At 40.5% G+C, this 26,641-nt stretch overlaps 1 protein-coding gene across 1 annotated transcript in view; it reads left to right on the forward strand.

Annotated features, from left to right (window-relative positions):
• Positions 1-26,641, forward strand: part of LOC102245735 (calcium-dependent secretion activator 1-like) — a gene marked incomplete at its 3' end in the record, with an annotated part of 117,686 nt that overhangs the window by 56,946 nt on the left and 34,099 nt on the right. The window lies entirely within an intron of this gene.

A 26,641-nucleotide genomic window follows, 5' to 3' on the forward strand; every position in this document is an offset into this window, starting at 1 on the left:
TGGGACCTTTCAGTCCGCAGGCCGACGCTCTATCCACTGAGCCAAACTGGTTTCGGCCACAGTTCCTTTCAAGGTGCACAAATTTGTGCACTGGGCTTATAGTATGCATATAAGTTCTTTGGCTAATCTCTTTCGTCTCCCCACCTTTCCTTCTGAAATATGTCAGTCTGTTCTATGCTTCAATGTCTCTGGATCTATTTTGTCCATCAGTTCATTTTGTTCATTAGATTCCACATATGAGTGGGATCATGTGATACTTGTCTTTCTCTGACTAGCTTATTTTGCTTAGCATAATACTCTGTAAATGTTATCAAAGGATAATGAATGTACAGAACATTACACAGATCTTACATGTACACACCTGTGTTATCTGCATTCAGATCAAGAAACAGATGTTACCTGTCCCCGCAGCCCCCTCTCAATCACTTTCTCCACTGCAGGTCACCACTGTTCTGAGTTCTGGCATCATGGATTCCTTTTGCCTGTTGTTGGACTTTATATAAATGAAGCGCAGAGTGTGACATCTCCTTGTCTGGCTGGCTTCTGCCGCTTGCTGATTTGTTTGTGAGGTTCATCTGTGTTGTTGCTTGCAGCAGAAACAGACTAATTTACATTCTGTGTATATTCCATTAACTATGCCACATGTGTTTATCCATCCTACTGGTAATGGCCATCCAGCTGTTTGCAGTTTGGGACCATCACAATTCACGTTCCCATGATCAACCGAGTGCCAGTATCCCCCACTTTTAGAAAGTTTGCATTATGCCTCTTTGCTTTTATGAAATGTAATATCCTTTAGTATCTGTTGTTGCTAACTAAAAATAAAAAATCAGAGAGGATTTTGCTTTTATGAAAAAAGGCAGAAATTGAGAATAGCACTCAGTGTTTGTCAGGGAGTCATTATGGAGACAGGGTACCCCCAGCAGCAAGAGTGTCCCTGCCGGGCCTGCCCAGGAGCTACACTCTGCATCACAGCATTAACACAGCGTAGCTTTGAACTGTGTCTGTGAGCACCTGTGCTTTATCTCCATTTACTCTGTGCATCCTTTAGCAAAATGTGACTTGGGTATCAGAAAAGCCTAAGAGAACTTGTAAAGGGCATTACACTTAGCGTTAAAACTGGATGGAATTCGGTGTTTCAATCATGGTCTATGAAATAAAGACATTGTGGGTGCACTGAAGGTGCAAGCATCCACTATCCATACTATTTTCACACAGAGAAAAAGCATCTTGACAGCTGTGGAGTTACTATTGGTTCTGCTAATAGCACAGTGGTCCTGTAGTAGGCAGGCAATTGTTTCTTCACTTTATGCCATTTAGGCTTTAAAACGTTTCATAGGATTTCACCACCTTTGGATAGCAAGGGCTGAGGGACCTGTACATATCTTTTGGTGAATATATACATACATATTTAATCTTGACAGCAGCGGAGTTACTATTGATTCTGCTAATAGCACAGTGGTCCTGTAGTAGGCACGTAATTGTTTCTTCACTTTATGCCATTTAGGCTTTAAAAACGTTTCATAGTATTTCACCACCTTTGGATAGCAAGGGCTGGGGGGACCTGTACATATCTTTTGGTGAATATATACATACATACTTTTGTATGTTTTTATTGACTTTAGAGAGAGAGGAAAGGAGAGGGAGAGAGGGAGAGAAATATCAATCACTAACTCCTTCATGCCCCCTGCTGGGGCTGGAGTCCGAAACCCAGGCATATGCCCGGATCAGGAATCAACTGATGACCTCTTGGTTCATGGGACAATTCTCAACCAACTGAGCCACATCTGCTATTTTTTCACCATTTCTCTTAAGAATTGTAGTCTTACAAAAACCTAAGAAACACAAATTTAAGTGTTTTGTTTTTTTTTACTTAAAAATGTATTAATCCTCACCTGAAGATATGTTTTTGTTGATTTTTTTTGAGAGAGAGGAAGGGAGAGGAAGGGAGAGAGATATCAATATGAGAGCAAAACATTGATTGGTATCTTAAGAACTATAGTCTTACAAAAATCTATGAAACAGAAATTTAAGTGTTTTGTTTTGTTTTTACTTAAAAAATGTATTAACTTCACCTGAAGATATGTTTTTATTGATTTTTTGAGAGAGAGGAAGGGAGAGGGAGAGAGAGATATCAATATGAGAGCAAAACATTGATTGGTTGCCTCCCATATGCATCCTGATTGGGGATTGATCCCACAACCTGTGTATGTGCCCTGACCAGGAATCAAGCCCAGGATCTTTTGGTGTCTGGGACAAGATTCCAACCAACTGAGCCACACCCGCCAGGGCTAAGGGTTTTTTGTTTTGTTAAACTGTATACTTCAGAAGAGGAACAGAACAATTTAAAAAGGGTTGACTAGCTTTGCTAAGGGATAGAGCAAAAATAAGATAGAAGCAAATGCTCAACTGGCGTAGTTCAGTGGTTGAGCATCGACCTATGAACTAGGAGGTCACAGTTCATTTCCCTGTCAGGACACATGCCCAGGTTTTGGGCTCTATCCCCAGTATGGGGTGAGCAGGAGGCAGCCGATCAATGATTTTCTCCCAACTTTGATGTTTCTATCTCTCTCTTTCTCTCTCTCTCTTTCTCTCTGAAATCAATAATAATATATTTAAAAAATAAAAGATAGAAGTAAAGCAAAACCTGTTTTGTGAAGTTTGTATCTCTGTGGAGCCCTCAGAATTGAGTTTGCTTTTGAAATGTTAAAATGTTTGGTGATTTATATTTTTGACTAATTGCTTTGATCTTTAAAGTAATGAAAACAGTTGAAAGAGGAAGAGAGTGGGTACTTGACGTGCTCAACACTTAAGTTTCATGGAAATTATTCCTAATGATGGCAAAACACACAGAGTATACTCCAGCCTCTTTGGAAACATATTCTCCCAGTAACAAATTCACATTGACATTTTCAGAATACAGCTTGCCAGTGTTGAAAAAATTGAAATTTGAGAACATCATAGTTTAGGTCCTTTCATAGTATAATTTATTCCTGAGAATGGACTAGACCAGCGGTTCTCAACCTGTGGGTCGCGACCCCTTTGGTGGTCGAACGACCCTTTCACAGGGGTAGCCTAAGACCATCCTGCATATCAGATATTTACATTACGATTCATAACAGTAGCAACATTACAGTTATGAAGTAGCAATGAAAATAATTTTATGGTTGGGTCACAACATGAGGAACTGTATTTAAAGGGCCAGAAGGTTGAGAACCACTGGACTAGACACTTTGGAAACTTATAGTCCTGTATTGTGTAAAATACAGATTTAGAAGAATCAGAAAAAAAAGTCATATGAATAACATTTTATATTGGTTACATTTTAAAATAATAATATTGTAGATATATTGGATTAAATATATTGTTAAAGTAAATTTTCTCTATTCCTCTGTATTAAGACAGCTACTAGAAAATTTAAATTTACATATGTGGCCCACATTACATTTATATGGTATTTTTAACCTTCACATCACCAAAAACTAGTGGTTTGGCCCAGAAAATATTGGGTTTTGGAGGGATTAGAGAAGTGAGTTTTTCAAATGTGCTTGCTTTCGAAGTGCTTACTTTCCACATCTACCCACAGATCCATGGCATGTGTGGACTTAGTTTGGTTGCAACTGTATTTTGCCTTGTTATTTCATAGCTTTTATCCTAACCTTAGTAGACATTTAGCAAGTGCCAACTGTGTGTAGAGGTAAGAGAGCTGTGTTATATAGTCAGTGCCTCTGGTTGAAAATAAAAGTCCCACATGTTTGTTTAATTCATTCATTAATTAATTCATTAAATATTTATTAAGCTTCTGCTGGCAAACAGGCAAAGCATGGGGATTGGTGATAAACAAAGCACAGCTTCTATTGGAAAGGAGCTTAGAGTCCAAGGGAAGAGAAAGACAAGAGCACAGAATGAGTGTATGGCCAGTAGAGACCCTGGATGGAGTAGAGCAGCATTATGGACTCTGCCCTGTTTTAGATACTTTTCACCAGTGACCTTCTACTCTCATGTCTCTCCCCCTCCCCAAACAAGCAAGTCAGAAAATGTAGAGGGTCACCAACCAAGAGTGAGTGATCTGGGAAGGGGTTCTTACATATAGGTACATAAACCAGTTGCCTGAAGAACCATGCCTTTGGGCTGATGCTTTGGGGCACTGCCTCAAATAGAGCGATGGAGACTTCACTCAATCTCTTACACTTTACAAACGAGTTCAACATCAGTTCCCTAAAAGAATGTGTGTATGTTCTTTCAGAGATGCAGTGGTCACATTTCCTTGCCCCTGTGACTGACTTGCATAATGCCTATAGGACCATCGAGGTAGCATGTGTGGCCGGAGGCAGTGCACGCCAATTGTTTTCTCTGCTGCCTTTACAATGAGATTGCGTTCATATCTGAAGCTGAGAGATGTGTTTTATGATTGCATCTTACATTGATCTCGAATATCAAAGAAGGCTTTTTGTTGATTCATTTCTAGCAGGAAGGAATTATTTCAAATTTCAGTTTGATGTTTCTAGATTCAGTTTTCAGCTGTGATTCACACTAGCTGATTAACATTGAGCATATTAGCTAGACGGTCTGGACATCATCACCTCACAGTTCAAGGTTAACTTACAAATGAAAGGACTTTTAAAAAGAAATTTAAAAAGTGAAGATAGCTTATGGAAACTATGGGACATCAAGCAGAATATTATTTGTATTATAGGGATCCATGAAGGAGAAGAGAGAGAAAAGGCATCAAAATTATTTGAATAGTGGTTGAAAACTTCTCCAACCTGGAGAAGAAAACAAATGTCCAGATCCAGAAAGTCCATAAAGTTCCAAGGAAGTTGAATCCAAAGAAATCCACACAGAGGCACATTAAAATGTCAAAAGTTAATGATAAAGAGAGAATCTTAAAAGCAGTAAGAGAAAAATAATCTGTTCCCTAAAGGAAATACCAATGAGACCACTAGCATATTTCTCAACAGAAACTTTACAGACCAAAAGAGGTTGGTGTAATATATTCAAAGTGTTGCAAGGAAAACAAAACAAAACAAAAAAAAACTTCCAATCAAGAATATTCTACTGGCAAGGTTATAATTCAGAATTGGAGATGAGTTTTCCATCTAAGTAAAACATAAAGGAGTTCATCATCACTAAACCAGCCTCACAAGAAATGTTAAAGAAGATTATTTAATTTGAAAAGGAAGAGCACTAATTATTAATAGGAAAACATATGAAAGTAAAAGTGTCAATGGTAAAGGTAAATATATAGTAAAGGTAGTGGGTTAATACTTACAAAGCTATTGTGAGGGTCAAAGATAAAAGTAGTCAAAATAACTATAACTGCAATAATTAGTTAAGGGCTACACAAATAAAAAGATGTAAATTGTCACATCAAAATATGAATGGTGTAGGAGGGAGTAAAAATGAAGAGTTTTAGAATGCATTCAAACTTAACTTGCATTCAACTTAAAATACTGTTATATATGTTGTCTGTGTGAGCCTCATGGTAACCACAAAACAAAATCCTATAGTAGATACACAAATGCTAATGAGAAAGGAATGTAAGCATAATACTATAGAAAGTTATTAAGCCATGAGGGAAGAAAGCAAGGGAAGAAGAAAGTAACAGAGAATAACTACAAACAACAAAATGATAATAAGTAAATACTCATCAGTAATTAAGTGTAAACAGACTAAAGTCTTTAATTAAAAGATATAGAGTGGCTGAATGAATAAAAATATCAAGACCCATGTATTTACTGCCTATAAGAAACTCACTTCAGATCAAAGACACACAGAGACTGAAAGTAAAGGAATGGAAAAAATATGTTTTATGCAAATGTAAACCAATGGTAAGCTAGGGTAGCTAAACCTATATTAGACAAAATACACCTTAAAACAAAGACTGTAATAAAAGACAAAGATGGGCATTGCATAATGACAAAGGGGTCAATCTAATGGGAAGATATAACATTTGGAAATATTTGTGTACCCAACATAGGAGCACCTGAATATATAAAATACTAACATATCTAAAGGAATATGTAATTATAGTAGGGAACTGTAATACCCCTTACATCAATAGATAGATCACCCAGAAAGAACATCAATAATATTGTTCTTAAGTAATACTTTACACCAAATGAACTTGATAGTTATATACAGAACAGCAAAAGCAGCAGAATACACATTCTTCTCAAGTGCATACAGGACATTCTCCAGAATACATCACATGTTAGGCCACAAAACAAGTCTCAATAAATGTAAACAGAACATAATCATATCAATCATCTTTTTTGATGACAGTGGATAAATCTAGAAATCAACTACAAGAAGAAAGCCAGAAAAATCACAATTACATGAAAATTAAACATGCTACCAAACAACCAATAGGTCAATGAAGAAATCAAATAAGATAGCACAAGAAAAAATATTTTTGTAACCATCTATGGTGGTTCACAATGAATAGACTTATTGTGCTGATTATTTTGCAATATATACATATAAATATCATTATGAAACTCAAAATGTTCTGTGTTAATATCTCAATTTTTAAAAGAAGTGTATATCTTATTTGTGTATATCACATAAATTATCCTCATTTTAGAGAGAAAGTTACTTTCCAACAAAAATCAACTGTTGAACATTTAATAAACGTTGGTCCTTGCTCTGTATGAAAAATCATGAGTTAACAACTACAGTATAATGCAACTGTTCAATTGCTTGAGCAAAAATATTTGTCATACCTATGAGAGAGGAAAGAGAGGTGGTCATTGGAGAAGGTTTCAGGGAGAGGTGGGTGAGCCATCCTTCTCAGCTGGGGATTGAAGGATGGGATAGGATTGAAATAAGTCTCTGTAGTGCAGGACTTTTAACAGTCACATGGCATACCCCTTTATCTACAAATATTGTTTTTTGTAATTATCCTATATAATAAAAGGCTAATATGCAAATTGTCCCCTTGGGAGTTCGACCATTCTCTATGATGTACACTGACCACCAGGGGGAAGTGCAGAATGAAGGAAGGCCCCGGCCAGCAGCCAGCAGCCGGGGGAAGGAAGGCCCTGATCGGCCCTGATTGTCGGCCAGGCCTAGGTGCACAAATTTTGTGCACCGGGCCTCTAGTTTATTATATACATTAATACAACAGATGTAAATCCATACTGCCTCATAGATGCATTTTCTTGAAGCTTGCAAGGTGGACAATGTGTACTTCTGAGAGAGGAAAATGCCACACAGCTGAGTCTAGTGCTGATTATGCCATGCACAGCACCAGAGAAGTACAGGGAAAGGTCATTGTATCAAATTGCCTGGTAAAAGTGGGTGGAATATGCAGAAGAAGGAGAGAGAAATTAGGTAAAAATGCCAAATAGTAAAGATGTTGTGGTGAGTTTGACTTGATTCAAGGGTGCTTTACATCCAACTCTTTCTGAAATTCCCATCTCTGACTCCTAGCTTTGGTTGGGTCATCAGCCTCCTTGAAAGCTTTAATGGAAGCTAAGACTCCCCTCTCTCCATCCAAAAAAAAAAAAAATAGATTGTGTGCATTCATATTTCAACATCCACCTTTTTACTTACAATGTCATGGGCTCTAGGTGAAGAAGGGCGGGTATATAAGCAATGTGTAGTAATATAAATACCACACCCCATGTCTGGGTTTGGTTTTCCCTTCTAATTCCTTTGGTTTTCTTACTCAGGATCATTAGAAGTGAAAGGAGAGAAGGGAGCTGTGCTTTCCCGTGTCCCTCCACCCCCAGCACTGTGCTTGGCACCCAACACATACTGGGGCCCTGAGTCCTTCCAATAGCTCTCTGTGGGCAGGTTGCATCTCTACCTAAGGTCAGGGAGTGGAGTAGAGATTTATGTTTATCCTACTTAGAAATACTTGGATAAAGTAAGACTTGCTGTAATAAAAGACAAAGATGGGCATTGCATAATGATAAAGGGGTCAATCTAATGGGAAGATAGAACATTTGGAAATATTTGTGTACCCAACGTAGGAGGATACCTAAAACTGCACATGAGAAAATGTCATATTGCCTAAAAACTTATGAGAAATAACATCTTGATAACATTGAGATTTTGCAGAAGTTGGTCAAGGAAAATGAGCTTTGGTAGAAAGAATGGCCAATGAGAAACTCACTGTGGCAAAAAATCTTTGAAGTCATTGTGAATAAAATTGGGTAGATGAAACAAATGCTTATTAAAGTTTTTCTAAAGGAACGAGCTCTCTCCTATGAAAATAATTTTGTTAAAGTAAAAATGAAAATGGAAAAATTAGAGATGATTCACTTGTGCTGAAAAGAAATTTGATTAAGGAATTCAATTGGCTTAATAACATTTACCTGAGAAACTCCAGCCTTGATGAAGATTCTGCAGTGTTGATTTAAATCTGATTAATGTTTGTAATCAAAACATTTGTGGCATTGAAATGGCAGGGTCAAACTCGGGGGCCAAAATGTCTTGTTCCCCGCGAGGTCCATTTTGTACAATAATGCACTGTGAACTCTACTGTCTCTAAGGTGGAAGCATTAATAACTGTTTTAGATATTAAGGCCCATAGAAGTAATTCTTAATTTCAAAGTCCTTGATCAAAAAAGTGAATAAGCCCAGCTGGTATGGCTCAGTAATTGGGCATTGACCCATGAACCAGGAGGTCATGGTTCTATTCTTGGTCAAGGCACATGCCCTGGTTCCGGGCTTGATCCCCAGTTGGGGGCCTGCAGGAGGCAACCAATGGATGATTCTCTCTCATCATTGATGTTTCTATTTCCCTCTCCTTCTTCCTTTCTCTCTCTGAAATCAATAAAAACAAATCTTTAAAAAAAGTGAACAATTTTGGACTGCAGTCTTTGCTGTTGCAGTTAAGACTGTAAATGTTCGAGAGGAAATAATTGTGCTAGAATCTTATTCAGGAAGAGTGCAGATTCCTTGCCTGAGCAAGGACAATTTCTGAATTAGCATCATCTGAATTAGTGCCTTTTCAACTGGAAACAATTCTCTCTAAAATACTTGATAGTTCTTATGCTTGTTTTCTTTAAATTGCATTTGGTTGCAATTGAGGTTAATATTAGTCAAATTTGACTCTATTTTGATTGCTAAATTCAGTAACAGCCTCTGCCTTTTCCTGAATGTGTGGCCTTAAACAAGTTACTTAATCTCTTGAATTTAGTTTCCTCAACCTTAAATGGGAGCGCACACACACACACACACACACACACACACACACACACAAACACACACACACACCATGTGGTTATTGTAAGACTCATGAGAGGAAGACTTCAAGTACCTTGTCTTGAAGTAAATGCTCAATAAATTGTAGTCTTTACTATCACCACTGTTACTAGTATTGCACATTTTCCATGCTCACAATGTACTTACCTGCTTGGTTTGATGATTTGTTCTCTGATTTGGTTGAAAAATTTCTAAGACAGGGGTTAGGCTCTGTTCCTTTATTAGCTCCTTTCATTCCTCTGTGTCAGTCTTCAGAATCCTAGTAAAAAACTCAGCTGGCTCACCCAGACTGGCAATTGAGGTATGCTGGAGGAAAGGGTTATTTAAGAAGAGTGGGTTGCCTTGGCTGGTTGCTCAGTGGTTAGAGCGTCAGCCTGCTGATCAAAGGGTCAAAGGTTCAATTCCAGGTCAAGGGCATGTACCTTGGTTGCAGGTTCCCCAGCCCCTCTATGGGCATGCCTGGGAGGCAACCAATCAATGTGTGTCTCACCTCGATGTTTCTCTCTCCCCTCCATTCCACTCTTTCTAAAATCAATGAAAAAAATATCCTCCAAGAAGATTAAAAAGAAGAAGAAGAAGAAGAGTGGGCAGAATAAGGGAAACCCTTAAGGCATGAACAAGCTCCCTGGGGCTAGCAACAGCAAGGAGTCCATAGCACCCGTGGCTTGACAGGACAGGAGAGGAGGGCCACCCAACAGGAGGTGTGACTTTAGATAAAGAAGCAGCAAACTGCTATATGACAGACAGGGAGCCAGTAAGCAAATAGTCCAACCTCGCTCTCATCCCATCAGAGGGATCTCTTTCTGGAGCCTCTCACTAGCCCAACAGAAAGCCAGGAGACAAGGACACTGGGTAAGACAGTCTGCAGAAATCAACATCCCTAATTGCAGGGGAAGGGAGGTGAGTGGGTCTGAGAAGTAAACTCAGAGGAAGCTGCAGAGCCTCCCCTAGCCCAGTGGATTGATAGAACTGCTTTCTATGTGGCAGGTGCTGATAAATGTTTGTGGAAGGAAAGGAAAGGAAAGAGCTTCATAAAATGTCAAAAAATCATCTCTAAATATAAATCGAGAAAGACTTTTCCTAGTAGCATGGAAGTTCGAAGGTAAGGTTTGGAAGCAGACCAACCCAGGTTTGAATCCTGCCTTTACCACTTCCTTTGTGATCAAGGGCAGTGACTAAATAAGTTTAGTTCTGTCCTTAGAGAAAGGGACATAAGATTGATATCTACGTCATAGGCTGCTTTTGAGGAGTGAATATGATGTATATAGTATGCCTGGTACAGAAAGAAGTGCTGAAGAAATGTTAGCAAATAAATTATGGTTCTCAATTGGGGGCAGTTTTGACCCCAAAGGACGTTCTGCAACATCAAGAGACATTTTTGGTTGTAACAACCAAGGAGGTGTTGTTGGCATCCAGTGGGTAGAAGCCATGGTGCCTACTTGGCCATCTTAGCATGCCCGCCTAGGTTAATCCTCCACAACAAAGAATCATCTGGCCCATAATGCCAGCAGTGCCAAGGTTGAGAAACCCTGGCCTAGAATATTTCCATCTCACATCTTCGTTCTGGTATTAGGGGATACTCATGTTTAAGACCCATGATTACTACTCCTTTTTCACTCTCAGTAAATCTGAGATTTCTGTCCTCCCCTCCCATAAAAAACATGAGGCAGTATTACATATATAACACTTCAGCACTTTGTGACATTTCCTTCACTATGTTAAATAAATGAATACATAAATAAGGGAAACAGAAATCACTGTGAGATGTTATAATCCGAGTTACAACTACTCAATATTAAAGCACTTGGGTCAAATACATATTATAGATTTCTAAGGAAGAACAATGCAGAGCTATTTTAGGGGCATTTCAAATCACCAGGGGGCGATATGTTGGAACCCATTGTTGTGTCTGCAGCTGTAATCTCTGGTGAGGCCCTAAAGCCACAACTCTTAACAGTAATGGATCTGCAATAGGTCAGTGGAAGTAAACATCAATTTAAATAAGAATCACCCTGAAAATCACTTGGTTGTGTTTTTCTCTCTCTACCCAGAGTTGTTACCCCTGACAACAGTAGACTTTACTCTTGAGAAAGTTGAGGTTATTAAAGCGGAATGTCTCTTGACCTCAAGATGGCTCTGGGCCTTCACTATTTGCTTCATTTCCTCCAGCCTCAAAGGAAGAGTGCTCCTCCCAGTTATCCAATTCCTTTGTTCATTCATCAAATATTTACTCCAGGCCTTGGCCAGGGCAGAACAAGCCTAATGGTCCCTGTCCTCCTGGAGCATGGGGACATTAATCAATTAAGCAAACAAATTAATAAGGTCTGCTTGTGACCAGGGCTGTGAAAGAAGCAGGGGTGATGATAGAAAACAAAATCTAGTCCTACTTGGGTAGTCTGAACAAGGAAGATCTCTTTGACGGGGCAACATTTAAGGCAAGGCAAGAAGGAAGAGAGGTTTTTCCAAGTGCAAGGCAGGGGAAGAGCCCTCTAGGAAAAGGCTAGAATGTGCAGAGGCCCCCTCCTAGGCAGGAAAGAGTTGGATGTGTTCAGGGAATAAACAGTGGGGAGTGAAGTTTCAGTGATGAGAGAATATGGGACAAAATCAGCTGGAGAAGAGAGAGCAGAGTCAGTGAAGATCTTTGAAGTTATTCTGAAAGGAGTGGGAAAATGTAATTATGTTAAGCCCAGCATCGACTTAATATTTGTTGTTTTTCCTTTGTTTTTTTTTAAAGTCTGAGTAATGTTATTTTTATTTTATTTATTTTATTATTCCTTAATCCTCACCTGAGGACATGCTTAAAGAAAGGAAGAGAGAGAGTGAGAGCGAGCGAGAGAGAGAGAGAGAGAGAGAGAACGGTTGCCTACTATACATGCTCTGACTGGGGATTGAACTCGCAACCTAGGTATGTGCCCTGACTAGGAATCAAACCAGCAACCTTTGGTGTACAGGATGATGCTCGGCCAACTGAACCAATCCAGCCGGGCAATATATAGCATTTATTGTGCATTTTCTACTAGTATGGGTTGAGAGAACTTAAGTGATGGTAACTCCTTTAATACTCACATCCACCTTGTGAGATAAGTATTATTATACCCACTTTTACAGATGAAAAAAGAGGCACCAGGAGGTTATAAAACCCAAAGTTACCTAGCTATGTATCCAGGTTTCTCAACATCTCAGGTGGGCAGGGGCTAGGGTGCTTAGCAGCAATACTGCCCTCTACCCTCTACATGCCAGTAGCAATTTGCCTCTTCCCCTAGTTGTGACAACTGAAAGTCAAGTGTCTGGCAGCTGTCCTGGGGGTAGGGATAGGAGGGTAAAATTATCCTGGTTGAGAATCCCTGCTGAATAGAAAGATAAAAAATTTAAAACCTCTCAAACCCCCTCACCCAGTAATGACTATTCTGATGTCTTCCAGGCTCCTTTCTAAGCTTTTTCTGTGTTTGTTTCAAAATATGGTTCTTGCAAAGATCCACCTCTGAGCAATGGTCCCCTCCTTCCCCAGCTAATGGGTACTCGACCCCCACTCATCAACCACCCAGCGAGAGTAGTGATAGGAAGTTGTGTGGCTGGGCTCTCCTGAGTGTTAAAATAGATCTTGAGCCTAACCGGTTTGGCTCAGTGGATAGAGCTTCGGTCTGCAGACTGAAGGGTCCAAGGTTTGATTCCGGTCAAGGGCATGTACCTTGGTTACGGGTACATCCCCAATAGGGGGTGTGCAGGAGGCAGCTGATCGATGTTTCTCTCTCATCGATATTTCTAACTTTCCCTCTTCCTTTCTCACTGTAAAAAAAGTCAATTATATATATTTTTTCTCTCTCATCGATATTTCTAACTCTCTATCCCTCTCCCTTCCTCTCTGTAAAAAAGTCAATTATATAAATCTTAAAGGTGGAAGAGTGGAGATGTGCAGGCAGGTTAAGGAGCAGGCCAGTGTTCTCTGCCTCATGCCCTCTCCATCCACAAGGGTTCTTCTTGCTCATCTCAGAAGCCCATTCAGCTCTAGCTGGTACCCTGAGGCAGTGCCACCTCTGAGTCAAAACTAATGCCTCTTAGCAGTGCAGGGTCCTGGTTGATGATGACCTAGTTTGAGGACACAGAAGAGTGTATCCTTCTCTGGATTAGACTCAGGACCAGAGAACAGTGGGAGAGGATGGCTGTGGTGTACTTTTGGGAAAAATGACATACCATAATGAGCTTGCTTCAGATTATTGATTTGAAAAATGTGAAGGTGCCTAACATTGTGAGTGTCACTTAATAAGTGTCCATAAATATTGGTTTATTCATTCAACACCTGGGATGTCAAGAGGGTGTGTTGAGATCTTTTCATTTCAAAACCTCCCCCTTCACCCAAGGTCTCTAACTCTACCACCTTCAAAGTTCATCAGCCAAAGGTTTGCTAACTCATTCATGAAAATGTATTTGGTGTGTATCGTGTGCTAGGCAACATCGTTGAGTTCACGATATATTAGAGGAGGAAGAAATCAAAGAAGCACATGAGTAAATGTCAAATGACAACTCTGACCACCACTTTGAAGGGGTGCTTGGTACCTGTTAGGGGGACTAAGGAGGTTTGATCTAGCCTTGGAGCGGGGGAGTAGAAATTGCTCAGTGGGTGTGAAGGCTGTTCATGAAGAATGAGCAGACATGGATTAGGTGAAGAAGGTAGAGACAAAGAATGCACTCCAGGTCGAGAGTACATATTCAAAGGCCCAGCAGACAGGCTGACTTTATCTCAGGAAGCCCAGTCATGTGTGTTTTACAGGTGTGCAGGTTTGTGAGTACATGTATGTTTTAATCTGCCATCACAGACCGCTGCCCACACTGGATACTAGGCTATTATCAAAACTCATGTGTCCTCATGTGTCCTGTGGTTCAGTCAGGTTTAGTTTTCATGGACATATATTAGTTGCCTACACAGAATTGACTTTCGCTGTTTAGTTCGGCTTGAATGCACTCCAGGTCATGAGTACTGCATTTTCAAAGGCCCAGCAGACAGGCTGACTTTACCTCAGGAAGCCCAGCAGTGTGTCTTACAGGTGTCCAGGTTTATGAGTACATATGTACATGTGTGTTTTAATCTGCCATCACAGGCCACTCCCCACACTGGATAATACTAGTCCAGTGGTCGGCAAACTGCGGCTCCTTGAGTGTGGCTCTTCCACAAAATACCACGTGCGGGTGCGCACGTACAGTGCGATTGAAACTTCGTGGCCACACTCAAGGGGCCAAAGAGCCGCATGGGGCTCGCGAGCCACAATTTGCCAACCACTGTACTAGGCTATAATCAAAACTCATGTGTCCTGTAGTTCAGTCAGGTTTAGTTTTCATGGACATATATTAGTTGCCTACACAGAATTGACTTTTGCTGTTTAGCTCGGCTTTGGAAGGCGAGTTTCCAATCTGAATGTCTGTCTTTATGAAAGCCTTACAGGATAGAAACCATACAATAACCAGTCAACACAAACATAGCGAGACAGAGGAATGATGCATACAGCATTGTGTCCAACAAAACAAATAACTATAAAAAAAGGAGATATATGTACTACTATTTGTAATACTTTAGTGAATTGAGTGAATTTTTTTCACTTAAAACAATAAATAAAATTTTAAAAAACAAAACAAAAGAAAACCCCCACAAATAACTATAAAAGGAAAATCAGGATCCAGGAACATCCAGATAGGAAAGATGATTAAACCGCAAGTACTATGACATTGTGGAAAGAACATAAATTTTGAAGTCTGAATTAGCTGCATTCAAACTTCAGCTTCACCTCCTAGGAAGCTGAACAAATTGCTTGACTTGTCTGAGCCTGTTTTCTTATCTGTAAAATGGGCTAATGACACCTACTTCAGAGGGTCAGTGTGAGAAGTAAAGATGGCACATTGTTATGCTCAATAAACGGTAGCTGCCATTACTCTGACTCATAATTTAAAGTGGGTACAGCTGGATTTTAGTCATTGAACCACAGATTTCACTCAGAGCTTCCTGGTGTCCACAGCAAAACAGGAAAGTTTCAGGATTGACAGTGTTAATGATGTAAAGGCATAGGAATTCCTCTTAAGACAAAATCATCTGGGGAGTTAAGCATGAAAGAAATGTTTTGCCCAGATCTTCACTGAGGCCTCCCTGAACAACACAGGGACAATATCTTTTACATCATCCCCGTAGCAAAGAAATATAAATCCTATGCATTTATTTCTTCTTTAATCTTTCAGAGTAAGCCAAAGAGCAGTTGTTGGCAGGAATTATTTTTAATTCAATGTTATATATCTGCTAAAAAACATTCTTGCATTTTGTGGCATTTAATATGCAGATCATATAATTTTTTTATTTTATATGCATGCATTTAAATAGTGTTTATGAAGCACTATCTCTCAAACTTCAAGTAAGTCTCAGAGACATGTGATAATGCCATTTTACAGATGAGGAAATTGGGGTTTAGAGTTCAAGGTTAGTCACAGAGATGGATCCAGGACTTGGATCAAGGACTATTTACCTTATTCTGTTTCATCCCTGTCTTCTAGCCCAGCCTGCCACCTTCACAAATAGAGCTGGACCTCATGCTCCCAACAAGGAAATAAAGGGCTTTGTATAAAAATAGAATGAAGGAACATTAAAGTGGGGGCTCTTGGTATAAAATTGTTTTATTACTAAGACAGCAAAGAAGAATGTTTTGTAAATGAGTTTTCTGGGAACAATGTTTTAATCTTTTTGTGTTTTTTTTTCTGGTTTATTCCAAACCATTTAACTAAAATGACATAGATAAAAAAGATATCAAGAAACATTCTGGGAGATCATAGCAGCACAATATAGACACCAAATTGCACAAATGGCTGTTTTGAACTCTTAGCCTTCAAAGCAAGCAGAAATAAACCTGTTTATATTCATAAGGAATATGCTAACCTGCAATTTGTAACTTAAATGTAATTCTCTATTTAATTAATCAGCTTAACTCATACCCAGTAAATACAGTCAAATTTAACTGGAATTTAAAATATCTTCCAAGTTCATTTAATTTTGATTTTTCTACATGATTCTGAGTGAGAGTATGATAAGTAACCCATGGTATGTATATTAAAGTAAATAATTAGTGCCTTCTAAGAGAGCGGTACCCCTGAATCATCCAATGAGTTTCACTTTCGATAAAGACTTTACTATTTGCTTTCAACATTTTTTTCACTTAAAAGAATGATGATGATGATGATGATGATGATGGTGATCAAGAACTATGGAGGGTCTGAGATTTTACTCCACTTGCTTGCTAACAAGCTAACTTGCCAGAGATTCATAGATGCTGCAGGTGACACAAAACTCTTGTATCCATGAAGAAGGACTTGCCTACTCCTGACACAGCAGGTGGCATGTGCTTCCTGTTGATACCAGTTCCTCTTGCTCCCCAAGTCTCACGGGGTTGACATGGAGGTGTCCTGGTAGATACTGCATATTCAGTCTGTCTGTGTCATAGCTGAGGCAGCCTGAGTGTAGGAAACCTCAGACATTGCGGCTAGCAAATCTACCCAACTTTTGTCCTTGAGGGAGACCGCATCTGTATTATCCTCATCAGGAAGCAAATCCTTTCTCCGCCCTGCAGAGAAACCCTATCCCCATCTTCCAAAATATAAACATCCTTGAAATGATAGTCAAGAATAAAAGCTGTCACAAGAATTGTACAAATACCACGAGGAGTCACTGCCCAACAACGATGATGGTGCTGCTGCTGGGGGTAACATTTATTGAGCTCCTATTTTTCAGACATTGAGTCAAACCCTTTGTATACATACTCTCATCTGACCCTCCTTACAATCCTAAGAGTAGAAAGTATGATACACATTTAAATAGAAACATAGTGGAGACTCAGAGGGGTTTAGCAACTTTCTCAGGGTCACATATGCAGGAAGTGGCAGACCCAACACTTGAGGGCAGGTCTATTTGACTCCAGAATCTGTGCCCTTATTCCTGATATTATCTCACTACTTAACAAAACATACACCCAGATCTGAGTGTGGGAAGTCTGTCCCCAGAGACGGAGCACTTCACGGGCTAACTAGCCGACCCTGGACAGATGAAAAAGCAAGTCACAAAAGCAAGAGTCCCGAGTCTGGGCAACTGGTCTCATTTGATGCTTTAAACATCCATTTAAGAAATGAGCAGTCTTTCAAAACACAGAGATAAGTGTTGTCAACAAGGGTGTACTAGCTGCGAAGTGCTGCTCTTCTCCTGGGGAACGTGGGCAATTTAGAAGCACATGACTCACATGGGCTGTGCAGAGAGGGACCATTGCAACAGGATGCTGGAAAATGACAAGCAGCCAAAACTCGGGTGAACAGTTCTAGAGGGTAACACCAGCAGTGTCTAGAGACTCGTGGCAGTGAATTCTCCATCAGCGCATGGAGATTCTGAAATTTTAAGAGCCAGGTCAGATCATTCATTCATTCAACAATCTCTTATAGACTTTCTACTTTGTGTGAGACCTTTGTTCCAGGTCTGGCCCTGCGAAGGCATTAGGGGTGAGTTAATTAAATGGTTGACCAAATATAGTAGGCTAATTTTTGAGTTGGTAATCTTGTATGGCCTATGAACGATGTTATAGATATCCAAATGGCCCTTGGCAGAAAAAAGGTTCCCCACCCCTGCAGAGGTGCTAGAGAGGGTTTTATTCAGGAGAGTGAAATCTCCAGGGGAGTTGTTAAGTTCCTTAGATTTTTAAGAAACGACCTCAAAGCTTTCTTTCTTTGAGCTCCTGAAGAGCAGCAGTTTGCACTTGGTCAAGTTAAGGGAAGGGGTGATGAAGTCCATGAAGGAGTTATATAAGAAGACAAATGCTGTGTTTAAAAGTCATTACATCTTTTTCTGTAGAAGACCTATAGCAGAGTTTAGGCATGAGTATAAGGCAACTCTTTTTTTTATACTGGCTTCATTTTCTTAAACTAAGAAATGATTTCACTCTAATTAGAAACCATTTCTGACTCAACTTAAATGACCTGCATAAATATTTTATAACCACTCTGCATCAGCATATTTGAGAACAAGCTAGACTACGTAACATACTTGTGTTAGTGCTGCAGAAAAAAAAGTAAAATTTGAGTAAATGTAGGCAATCTATATATATAAAAGCCTAAGCAACTGTAACGACTGGGACTGAAAGACCGGGACTGAATGACCAGTCGCTATGATGTGCACTGACCATGCTTAAAACTTGTGTTAGTGCTGCAGAAAAAAAGTAAAATTTTAGTAAATGTAGGGAATCTATATATATAAAAGCCTAAGCGACTGTAACGACTGGGACTGAAAGACCGGGACTAAATGACCAGTCGCTATGATGTGCACTGACCATGCTTAATGCAGGAGCTGCCCCCTGGTGGTCAGTGCACTCCCACAGCCAACCTCCCGTAGCTGGCCAACCTTCTGCGGTCCCTCCCCCTGGCTGGCTGGCCCTGATCAGTCCTGATTGGGACTGGGCAAGATGGCCCCAATCAGCCCTGATTGTCAGCCAGGCCAAGAGACCTCACCTGTGCACGAATTTGTGCACCACATCTCTAGTGTTGGAATAAAAAAGATGTTGACAGAAATTCTTTGGATCAATAAAACATTGATAGGAAAACACTGGTCCCCATTAATTTAGTTTTAGTAATCACCTACTAATTAAATAAATCCTAGGATATTTCTAAGCAATCTGCAGATGGCTGCTGCTTGTGTTGTGCTAGGGAGTGCCCAGGAGTGGCCAAGATGTGAACCTTGGCAAGCTGCTGATAGTGTCAGGCCTGGTCCATTTAACCAGAGATATGGGGCACACTGAGTCCAGCTGCTACTTGTTTGAGAGATTTTAGGGAAGTCTGAAGCCTGAACCAGAACAGGCCGTTCATATGGAAAAAACTCTGCAAACAGCTTGGGTGGGGTTACAAATTGAGTGGGGTGGGATCAGCTCTGAGAGGGGTAGGTCCAAGCACTTTTGTCTGGGAGAAAGCTGTCCCTGAGTTCTTGCTCTGATGCCAGACAATTTAGTTCCTCCCCATATATCCCTGGATCCTTTCAAGCTGCTGCCCCAGCACTGGAACTGAGAGGGAATGTCTGAGTAAGTCCGTGCACTGGTCCTTTAAGAGGAACTGCCTGGGTCTCCGCAGCCACCCCTGTCACTCAGCTACAATCCCCACTGAGTTTTATAGCCTGAAGTTATGGGGATTTCTTTTCCTGGTACTGAAACCCTGGGCAGTCTGTTGTGGGACTGGTACCCCTCGCTCCTCAGGGAAACCTCCATAGCTGAGATATCCCTCCCGATTAAAAACACACCACATGTGTGAGTGTCAGACCAGCCCCTTCTAGGTCTCTGCCCCTCCTACCAGTATCAATGTGCTTTTTTCTTTAATTCTCTAATTGTAGGGCTTCCATTCAGCCAGATTTCAGGCAGTTCGGAATGATCGTTGTTCTATATTTTAGTTGTAATTTTGATGCAGTTGTGGGAGGATGTCAGTACCACGTTTACCTACATTGCCATCTTGGATCCCCCTATAATAACACATTTACCTACATTGCCATCTTGGATCCCCCTATAATAATGATTTTGAGGAAGAAAGTCATCAAACACACTCATGTACACACACACACACACACACACACACACACACACACACACACACATTCATGTTCGGGATTGTTTCCATTTTTCCTTTAATTTTCTTTGAGAATTGGATATCCATAAACATATCCATTGAAATTCTCTAAAAACCAGATTAACTATTCTCAGTGTGAGAGAACCAAGTTTCCTGTAGTGAGGGTTAGGATACATCAGGGGAACGGACCCCAGTTATTTGGAGCACTCACTTTCTAGCAGTGGTTTCTGTCAAAACGTCTGTGTTCTGGGTTAATAGTCATGCTGGAAAGGAGAAAGGGTGTTTAATGGGATGGTGCGCTGCATATATTAGCCCAACTGCTGAATTTGTTTTTCCAACCTCTCCCACAATGTTTAACAGTTCATGGCTACATTTGGCAGCACCACTAAACCAGAATTTGCATAATTCAGCTGTGTTGGAGTCTTTCCAAGAAGACTTGGTTATAGACAATACCAATGGAATTCTGCCTCACATAGATAACTCGGCTCTATCGCTAACAGAAACATTGGCTCCCAAAGATGCCAGGATAAAAAGCTACCAAGTAATGTCCTTATTCCGAGAAATCATATAAGTAGTGATGCCGTAATCTACACTACAAAATTGCTTTTTGTCACTTGGCGTTCACAAGTGCTTGCCACATTTAGTTTGAAAGCTGAGTAAAACTGGGAAGGACTAATTTGTAAGGAAAAGACTACTTTCAAACACTTTTTAGGCTGAAAACCTTTAGTCAGGTTTTTGGGGGTTTTTTTTTTGTTGTTGTTTTGTCACTTCGCCGAGTAGTTTTTTAAAGGTGCATGTATATTTTTATTTCATTCGCTAGTGGTGTCTTTCTAGCTTGTATTTACTGAGCTACTAAGTACCTGCCACTCCACTGAGTACTATAAATGTTCAATTCATTTAATCTTTACACATCCCTGTGAGGTGGATATTACTATGATTCCCATTTTACAGGTGAAGAGGAAATTTTGCTAGTAGGCAGAAGAGTGGGTAGCTTGGGTCCAGAATCCATGCTCTAAATCTCCATTGCCTCCCCAAATTAGGTTATCAAAGTATTTGTTAAGTAAATGAATTACTGTGTGTTTTAATTGGTCCTGTGGCAGAGGATATGACCTTTAAAAATTAAACAATACACTATTATTCCAATACATTGATTACCTTATGCCATTTTACTTAATGAAAAATGTGTCTATGTCCAGAGGCTCTGCCTCTTCCTACATGCTGAGTTTGGTGAGAATGACATTCCTTGAGAAGGTAGCATCTTTTCAGCATGGGCTCTCGTCTGCCGCATGGTCCATCTGAACAACTGGTCTTCAGAGCTGTGGCAGCTGCATTCTAAGAGCCTTGATAAATAAAACAGCAGCTTGCTGTGTGCTAGACATGTGCTAAGCACTTAATGTGCATTATCTCAATCTTCACACATGGTTTCTGTTGAAAAGGTGGGGAGGCACTCTCGGAGAAGTAGAGTAACTTGCTCCTGGTACATGTTTAGAAAGGGGTGTTGCCAGAACAACTTGGCCCACACTCATGCTCCTGTCTTCATGCTTTACTGCCCAGTGCCCATGATTGATACCTTCTTTATTTTCCCTGCTGTGCCTAATCCAGTGACTGGCACCATGGACAGATCCTGGTACCTGGCAAGGGAGCAGTTCTAATTAGCTGACTCATTGAAAGATCAGTTGGTTGCTTGATTAACTGATGGAATATAATGGAAAATTGAACAGCCACAAGAGTCGTGCCTCTCATGTGTTATTCTGTATGTGAATCACCCAGGGATCTTGCCAAAGTGCAGATTCTGGATCAGTAGGCTCCAGGTAGGGAATGAGATTCCGCATCTCTAACAAGCCCCTAGGTAATTGCTGCTGCTGGTCCATGGACCACACACTTCGCATTGCAAGGCTCTAACCTGAGCTGTCTAATGAGGAAACCACATGTTTCTAGTTATTTTTAAAAATTTTAAGTTGTTTTAAATTATAGTGACATTCAATATTATATGAGTTTCAGGTGTACAGCATAATGGTTAAACATTTCTATAACTTACAATGTGATCCCCCCATAAGGCTAGTACCCACATGGTTATTACAATACTAGAGGCCCAGTGCGCACGCTTCCGCTTGCCTCAGCTGGTCGCCCCGCCCATCCCATCACCACCCTTAGCTCTCGCCCTGCCCTCCGCTGCTCGTAGCTCTCTGCTGTTAGTAGCTTTCCGCTGCTAGTAGCTTGCGCCCCGCCCTCCACAAGAGCCACTACTCATTTGGTCGTGATGCTGTTACGGCGTCACGACCACAGGCCTTTTACGATATAGATTATTGACTATACTAGAGGCCCAGTGCACAAAATTTGTGCACTCGGGAAGTGGAGGGGGGGGGGTCTCTCAGCCCGGCCTGCGCCCTCTCTCAGTCCAGGAGCCCTCGAGGTATGTCTGACTGCCGGCTCAGGGAGTGGACATAAGCTGGCAGTCGGACATCCTTAGCACTGCTGCAGAGGCGGGAGAGGTTCCTGCCACCACTACTGAGCTCGCCAGCCATGAGCCCAGCTTCTGGCTGTGCAGCACTCCCCCTGTGGGAATGCACTGACCACCAGGGGGCAGCTCCTGCATTGAGCGTCTGCCCCCTGGTGGTCAGTGCACATCATAGGGAATGGTTGTTCCACCATTTGGTCAATTTGCATATTAGCCTTTTATTATATAGGATTCCCTTTGCTATACTTTCTATCCCCCAAAGGTGAAGGGATTAAGAAGTACAAATTGACAGGTACAAAGTAGCCCCATGTAGCTATTTAGATTTAAAACAATTAAAATTCAGTTTCTCATTCACACTAGTCACATTTCAAGTGCTAAATGGCCACATGTGGCTCTTGTCCTCATATTAGACAGACAGGTCAGCACTGCCATCAGCACATTGGTTGGACTGTGCTGCTGCAGAAGATGCAGTTACTGTAGAAAAAGAATCTATTATGAGAATCCCAAATACATTCTTATCTTAGTTCTTTGGCCTGAAAAGGAGTATCTTTTCTCATCATCTCTTAGGTTATTGAATATTGCCCAAAGGGTACTGAGAAATATATTTATTTTGTTTAGGATTCAGTACACGTGCTTGAGAAAAAAAGTCACTGTTTTTCAAACAGACAACCACAGGATTGTCCTGACTCCAAAAGCAACGTGTTCTCATTGGAATCCGAGAACCACGAGGTGCGTCTGCAAACCCAGCACTCGTTGGTGCTTTCTAGTCACAACTATGCCTTTTCCCCACACACAGCTGTGTCAGGGACTGAACCTCCATGGATGCCGAGGGGTCTAAAGGCCATGGTCATTGCCAAACAGAGTAAGGAAATCATTTGATCATCAACAATTTCCTTAAAAATCATCTTGTCCAGTCCTGCCATTTTGCAGGTGGGTAAACAAAGGCTCAAATAGGAGATGGAATTTGCAGTTAGGGCTGGTTAGAGCTGCTCTTAAGTGCACGGTGATATTTGCTGAACTGATGTGAATCAAGTCACCCCCCTTCCCACCACCCTTCCACCACCCCCCCCACTTCCTACCCATCCCCCTGCCACCACCAACTGGATTATCTGAATGACATAGTGAGCAGTGAAAATAATGCTTTTACTTCTGTTTCTTTGCATTCTGTCAAATATATACATGGAGACATTGGAATCAAAACAGATGGTCTGGAATGAAAATGAATAGGGCTATAATATTTGTAAAGTAATTTTTGTGTCAGTGGTACTATTCATTTTAGGAATTTAGAAAATAGAATAAGAAAAACTTTTAAATCACCTATAGCAAAGCTATTCAGAGATACTACTATAAATGTGATGGTTATGTAGCCTTTTTATTTTTTTTGTGTGTGATTTATAAAAATAGATAATGTACTCTTTTTCATTATCATGAACATTTTCCCAAGTCATTTTATAAGATTCTAAGTCTTGCAGTGGCTGATGTAATATTCCATTGTATGGTAATATCAAAATGTATCCACTTGAATCACAAATATTCCCTTTTGTTTATCATAAACAACCTTGTGATGAGCATCATTGTAGGAAACATTGATATAACTTTCTGTAGGATAAATCTGTAAAGTTAGAATTGTTCATTCAAAATTTAAAAAAAAATTTTAAGTCTTCAGTGAAAGTTTTCAAATTTCCCTCCCAAAAGCTTATACTCGTGTATCCAAAATAAAACATAAAAGTAAACTCCTTGAGCATATGAGCTATGGCTATTTTATTCAAGACTCTATCTATAGAGCCCAGAATAGTATCTAAAACATAGTAGAACCTCAATAAGTAATTATTAGCCCAGAGCCTGGCATGTAATGATGCTTCATAAATGTTAATTGCAAGTATTACTTTCTTTAAAGTTGTTATAATTCTTCTCATTGCACACACATTCTCAGTGCATGGAAACATTTTTATAGGTTTACTTGGAATTATGTCTGAGAATAAACATAAAACTTCTGAAAAACTCCAACGTATTTCTTTTATACTCTCATGTGGATTGCTTCCTTTGTTGAATATCTCTAAAATACGTTCAGCTGGTTGCTGTCTTTTTTTATTTTGTTTTGTTTTTTAGAAGCCTCATTCATGATAGCCAGCGTATTTTTCTGCCAGCGTATTTTCCTTGCTGTCACTGGATGTCTGCTCAGGCTCAAAGAATACAATCCCTGGGGCAAATGAGCTCAAGAAAAATACTATTGAGTTTATGAAAAACAAGGAAATGATAACAATCATGCCATCTCCAATATGGTGCTTTGTAGAGTATCTGTTGGTTGGCCTCACACAGTCCTCCCCCTTTAGGGGGTTGATATAATGGGCTTATTAAAAACATTGGCTTTTGGTTGGAACTTGGAGTCTGCTCTCCTGGTTCTGTGTCTCTCTGTCTTGGTTTCCCCAGTTGTCATAGCAGTGCCTACTTCTCAGGTTGTCAGGAACAGCCCATGAGACAGGGCACATAAAGCTCTTAACACCAAGTCTAGCTCAGAGTCACATTCAGGAAGCGGTGGCCACTGATACCAGAGCTGCCTCCCTAGTGGCGATGGAGAACGGAATGGACTTGACATTGGCTTCCAAATTCTAAGAATTAATAGGTTAGATTTTGCTGAGCCAACCACTTGGGGAAATCTTGGCAAATTTATTGAGCCCATTTTCCACTTGGAGAAAATGGGACCCAAAGTTGCATAACAAATGCTTCTGGCATGCCAGGAATCCAGAAAAATGTTGGAACTGGAACTTTAACCAAAGTGTCTCTATTCCTATGTCAAATTGCCATATGTCTCCATGATCATCTTACTAATGTGCTCGTGATATCATGATCATCAGGATGCTGATGAAAGCTTGCATAAAATGAGCACTTATTTTTGGCCAGGCAAGTGTGCATTTATATAGTTTGTCATTTACTCTCATTTAATCATCACAACCACCACCGTATAGGTGCTATTATTCCCAGAAGCTGAGAAAATTTATTAATTTGACCAAGATCACATAGCTGGGAACTGTATAGTTCTATCAGTTCTATATGGAACCATAACCTGTGTTTTAACCAACACACTCTGCCCCGTAACACCAACCATCCAAAAGCTAGTCTGCTCTCAGCGGAAATCAGTGAGAACATTGTTTCTGATCATTGAAATGACTGCCAAAGCACCAGGATTGACTATGTAGCCAGATCAGATCAATATTAGAATTTCAGCTCTGTTCCCCATCTGCAGTCCTATTTAAGTTCAGTGAAAAATATACTAAACTGCTAGCCTTTCAAACCTGAAGTTCTGTGGAATTTATCTTCAAAGGCTTCTTGGGAAAATGTCTGTGTGGAATCCTGCTTTTCTGTGTAAGAAGAGGTTTATTTTGCCTGCATTCATTAGCTTTCTGGTTGAGCACGCGCAGCGGCAAGACAGCAGATTATTCAAACAAACAAGTTGTGCTGTCGAGCACAGTAATAACCTCGTGATTTAGACGAGGCCTGGCTGCGGGAAAGGCTCTAGCAGCGAGGCCTGCCACTGACTCAGGAGCTAGATCTGGACCGAGTGCACGTGCGGTAGCTTTGCAGGATAACGCGCTGCTCTGTCGGTCACCCAGGCCATTCTGATGGGTCTTTAAAACACATGGATTGAAGGCATACATCCTAGTGAAGCAGACACTGAGAAATGAGTAACTTTCTATGAGTCAGCAACTTCTGAGTATCCCCACAATAAAGTGCATTCTTATCTCAACTTCCTCCTAACTCTGTTCTCACCTGAGGAAACCTAGGGATACAGATGCTGCATCGTGCAGCTGTACACGCAGAGCCTGAGAGGAAGCTGGAGAAAGAAAGGTGGGGTGACAGGTGCTGGCACTGAACCTCATCTCATTTCTCCCAAGAGCCTCTTTTTTTTAAATTTGAAAACAAATGAAGGAAGGTAACTAGTAAGGAGAGGTATTGTGTGCTCTGCCCTTCAGTTATTTCAGAGTTGAATGTGTGTGGACAAACCATGTCATTCAAACTAGCCATGCCTTTAATAAAACTGCCAAAATAAGTTATGGAATTTTACACAACTGTGAGGATCCCACAAAGATGCACTGGAGGTTACTTTAATTTTATTATTTAGGACATACAGCATGGATAGTAGAGATTAGACAGCTGGACTGTATCATGATGATGACAATGACAGGGATGCTAACCATGATGATGATGATGATGATGGTTATGTGCTATGTGAGTACAGTAGTGTGTCCTCTCACCCCCAGGGAAACACATCTGCTACAACCCAAAGTTCCCTGTCTCCAAAATGCCTCATTTACATCAGTAGCCAGAGTCCCAGATCATGAAGCAAATTGGACC

This window comes from Myotis brandtii, unplaced genomic scaffold, assembly GCF_000412655.1.
Source record: "Myotis brandtii unplaced genomic scaffold, ASM41265v1 scaffold430, whole genome shotgun sequence".
NCBI classification, from domain to species: domain Eukaryota; kingdom Metazoa; phylum Chordata; class Mammalia; order Chiroptera; family Vespertilionidae; genus Myotis; species Myotis brandtii.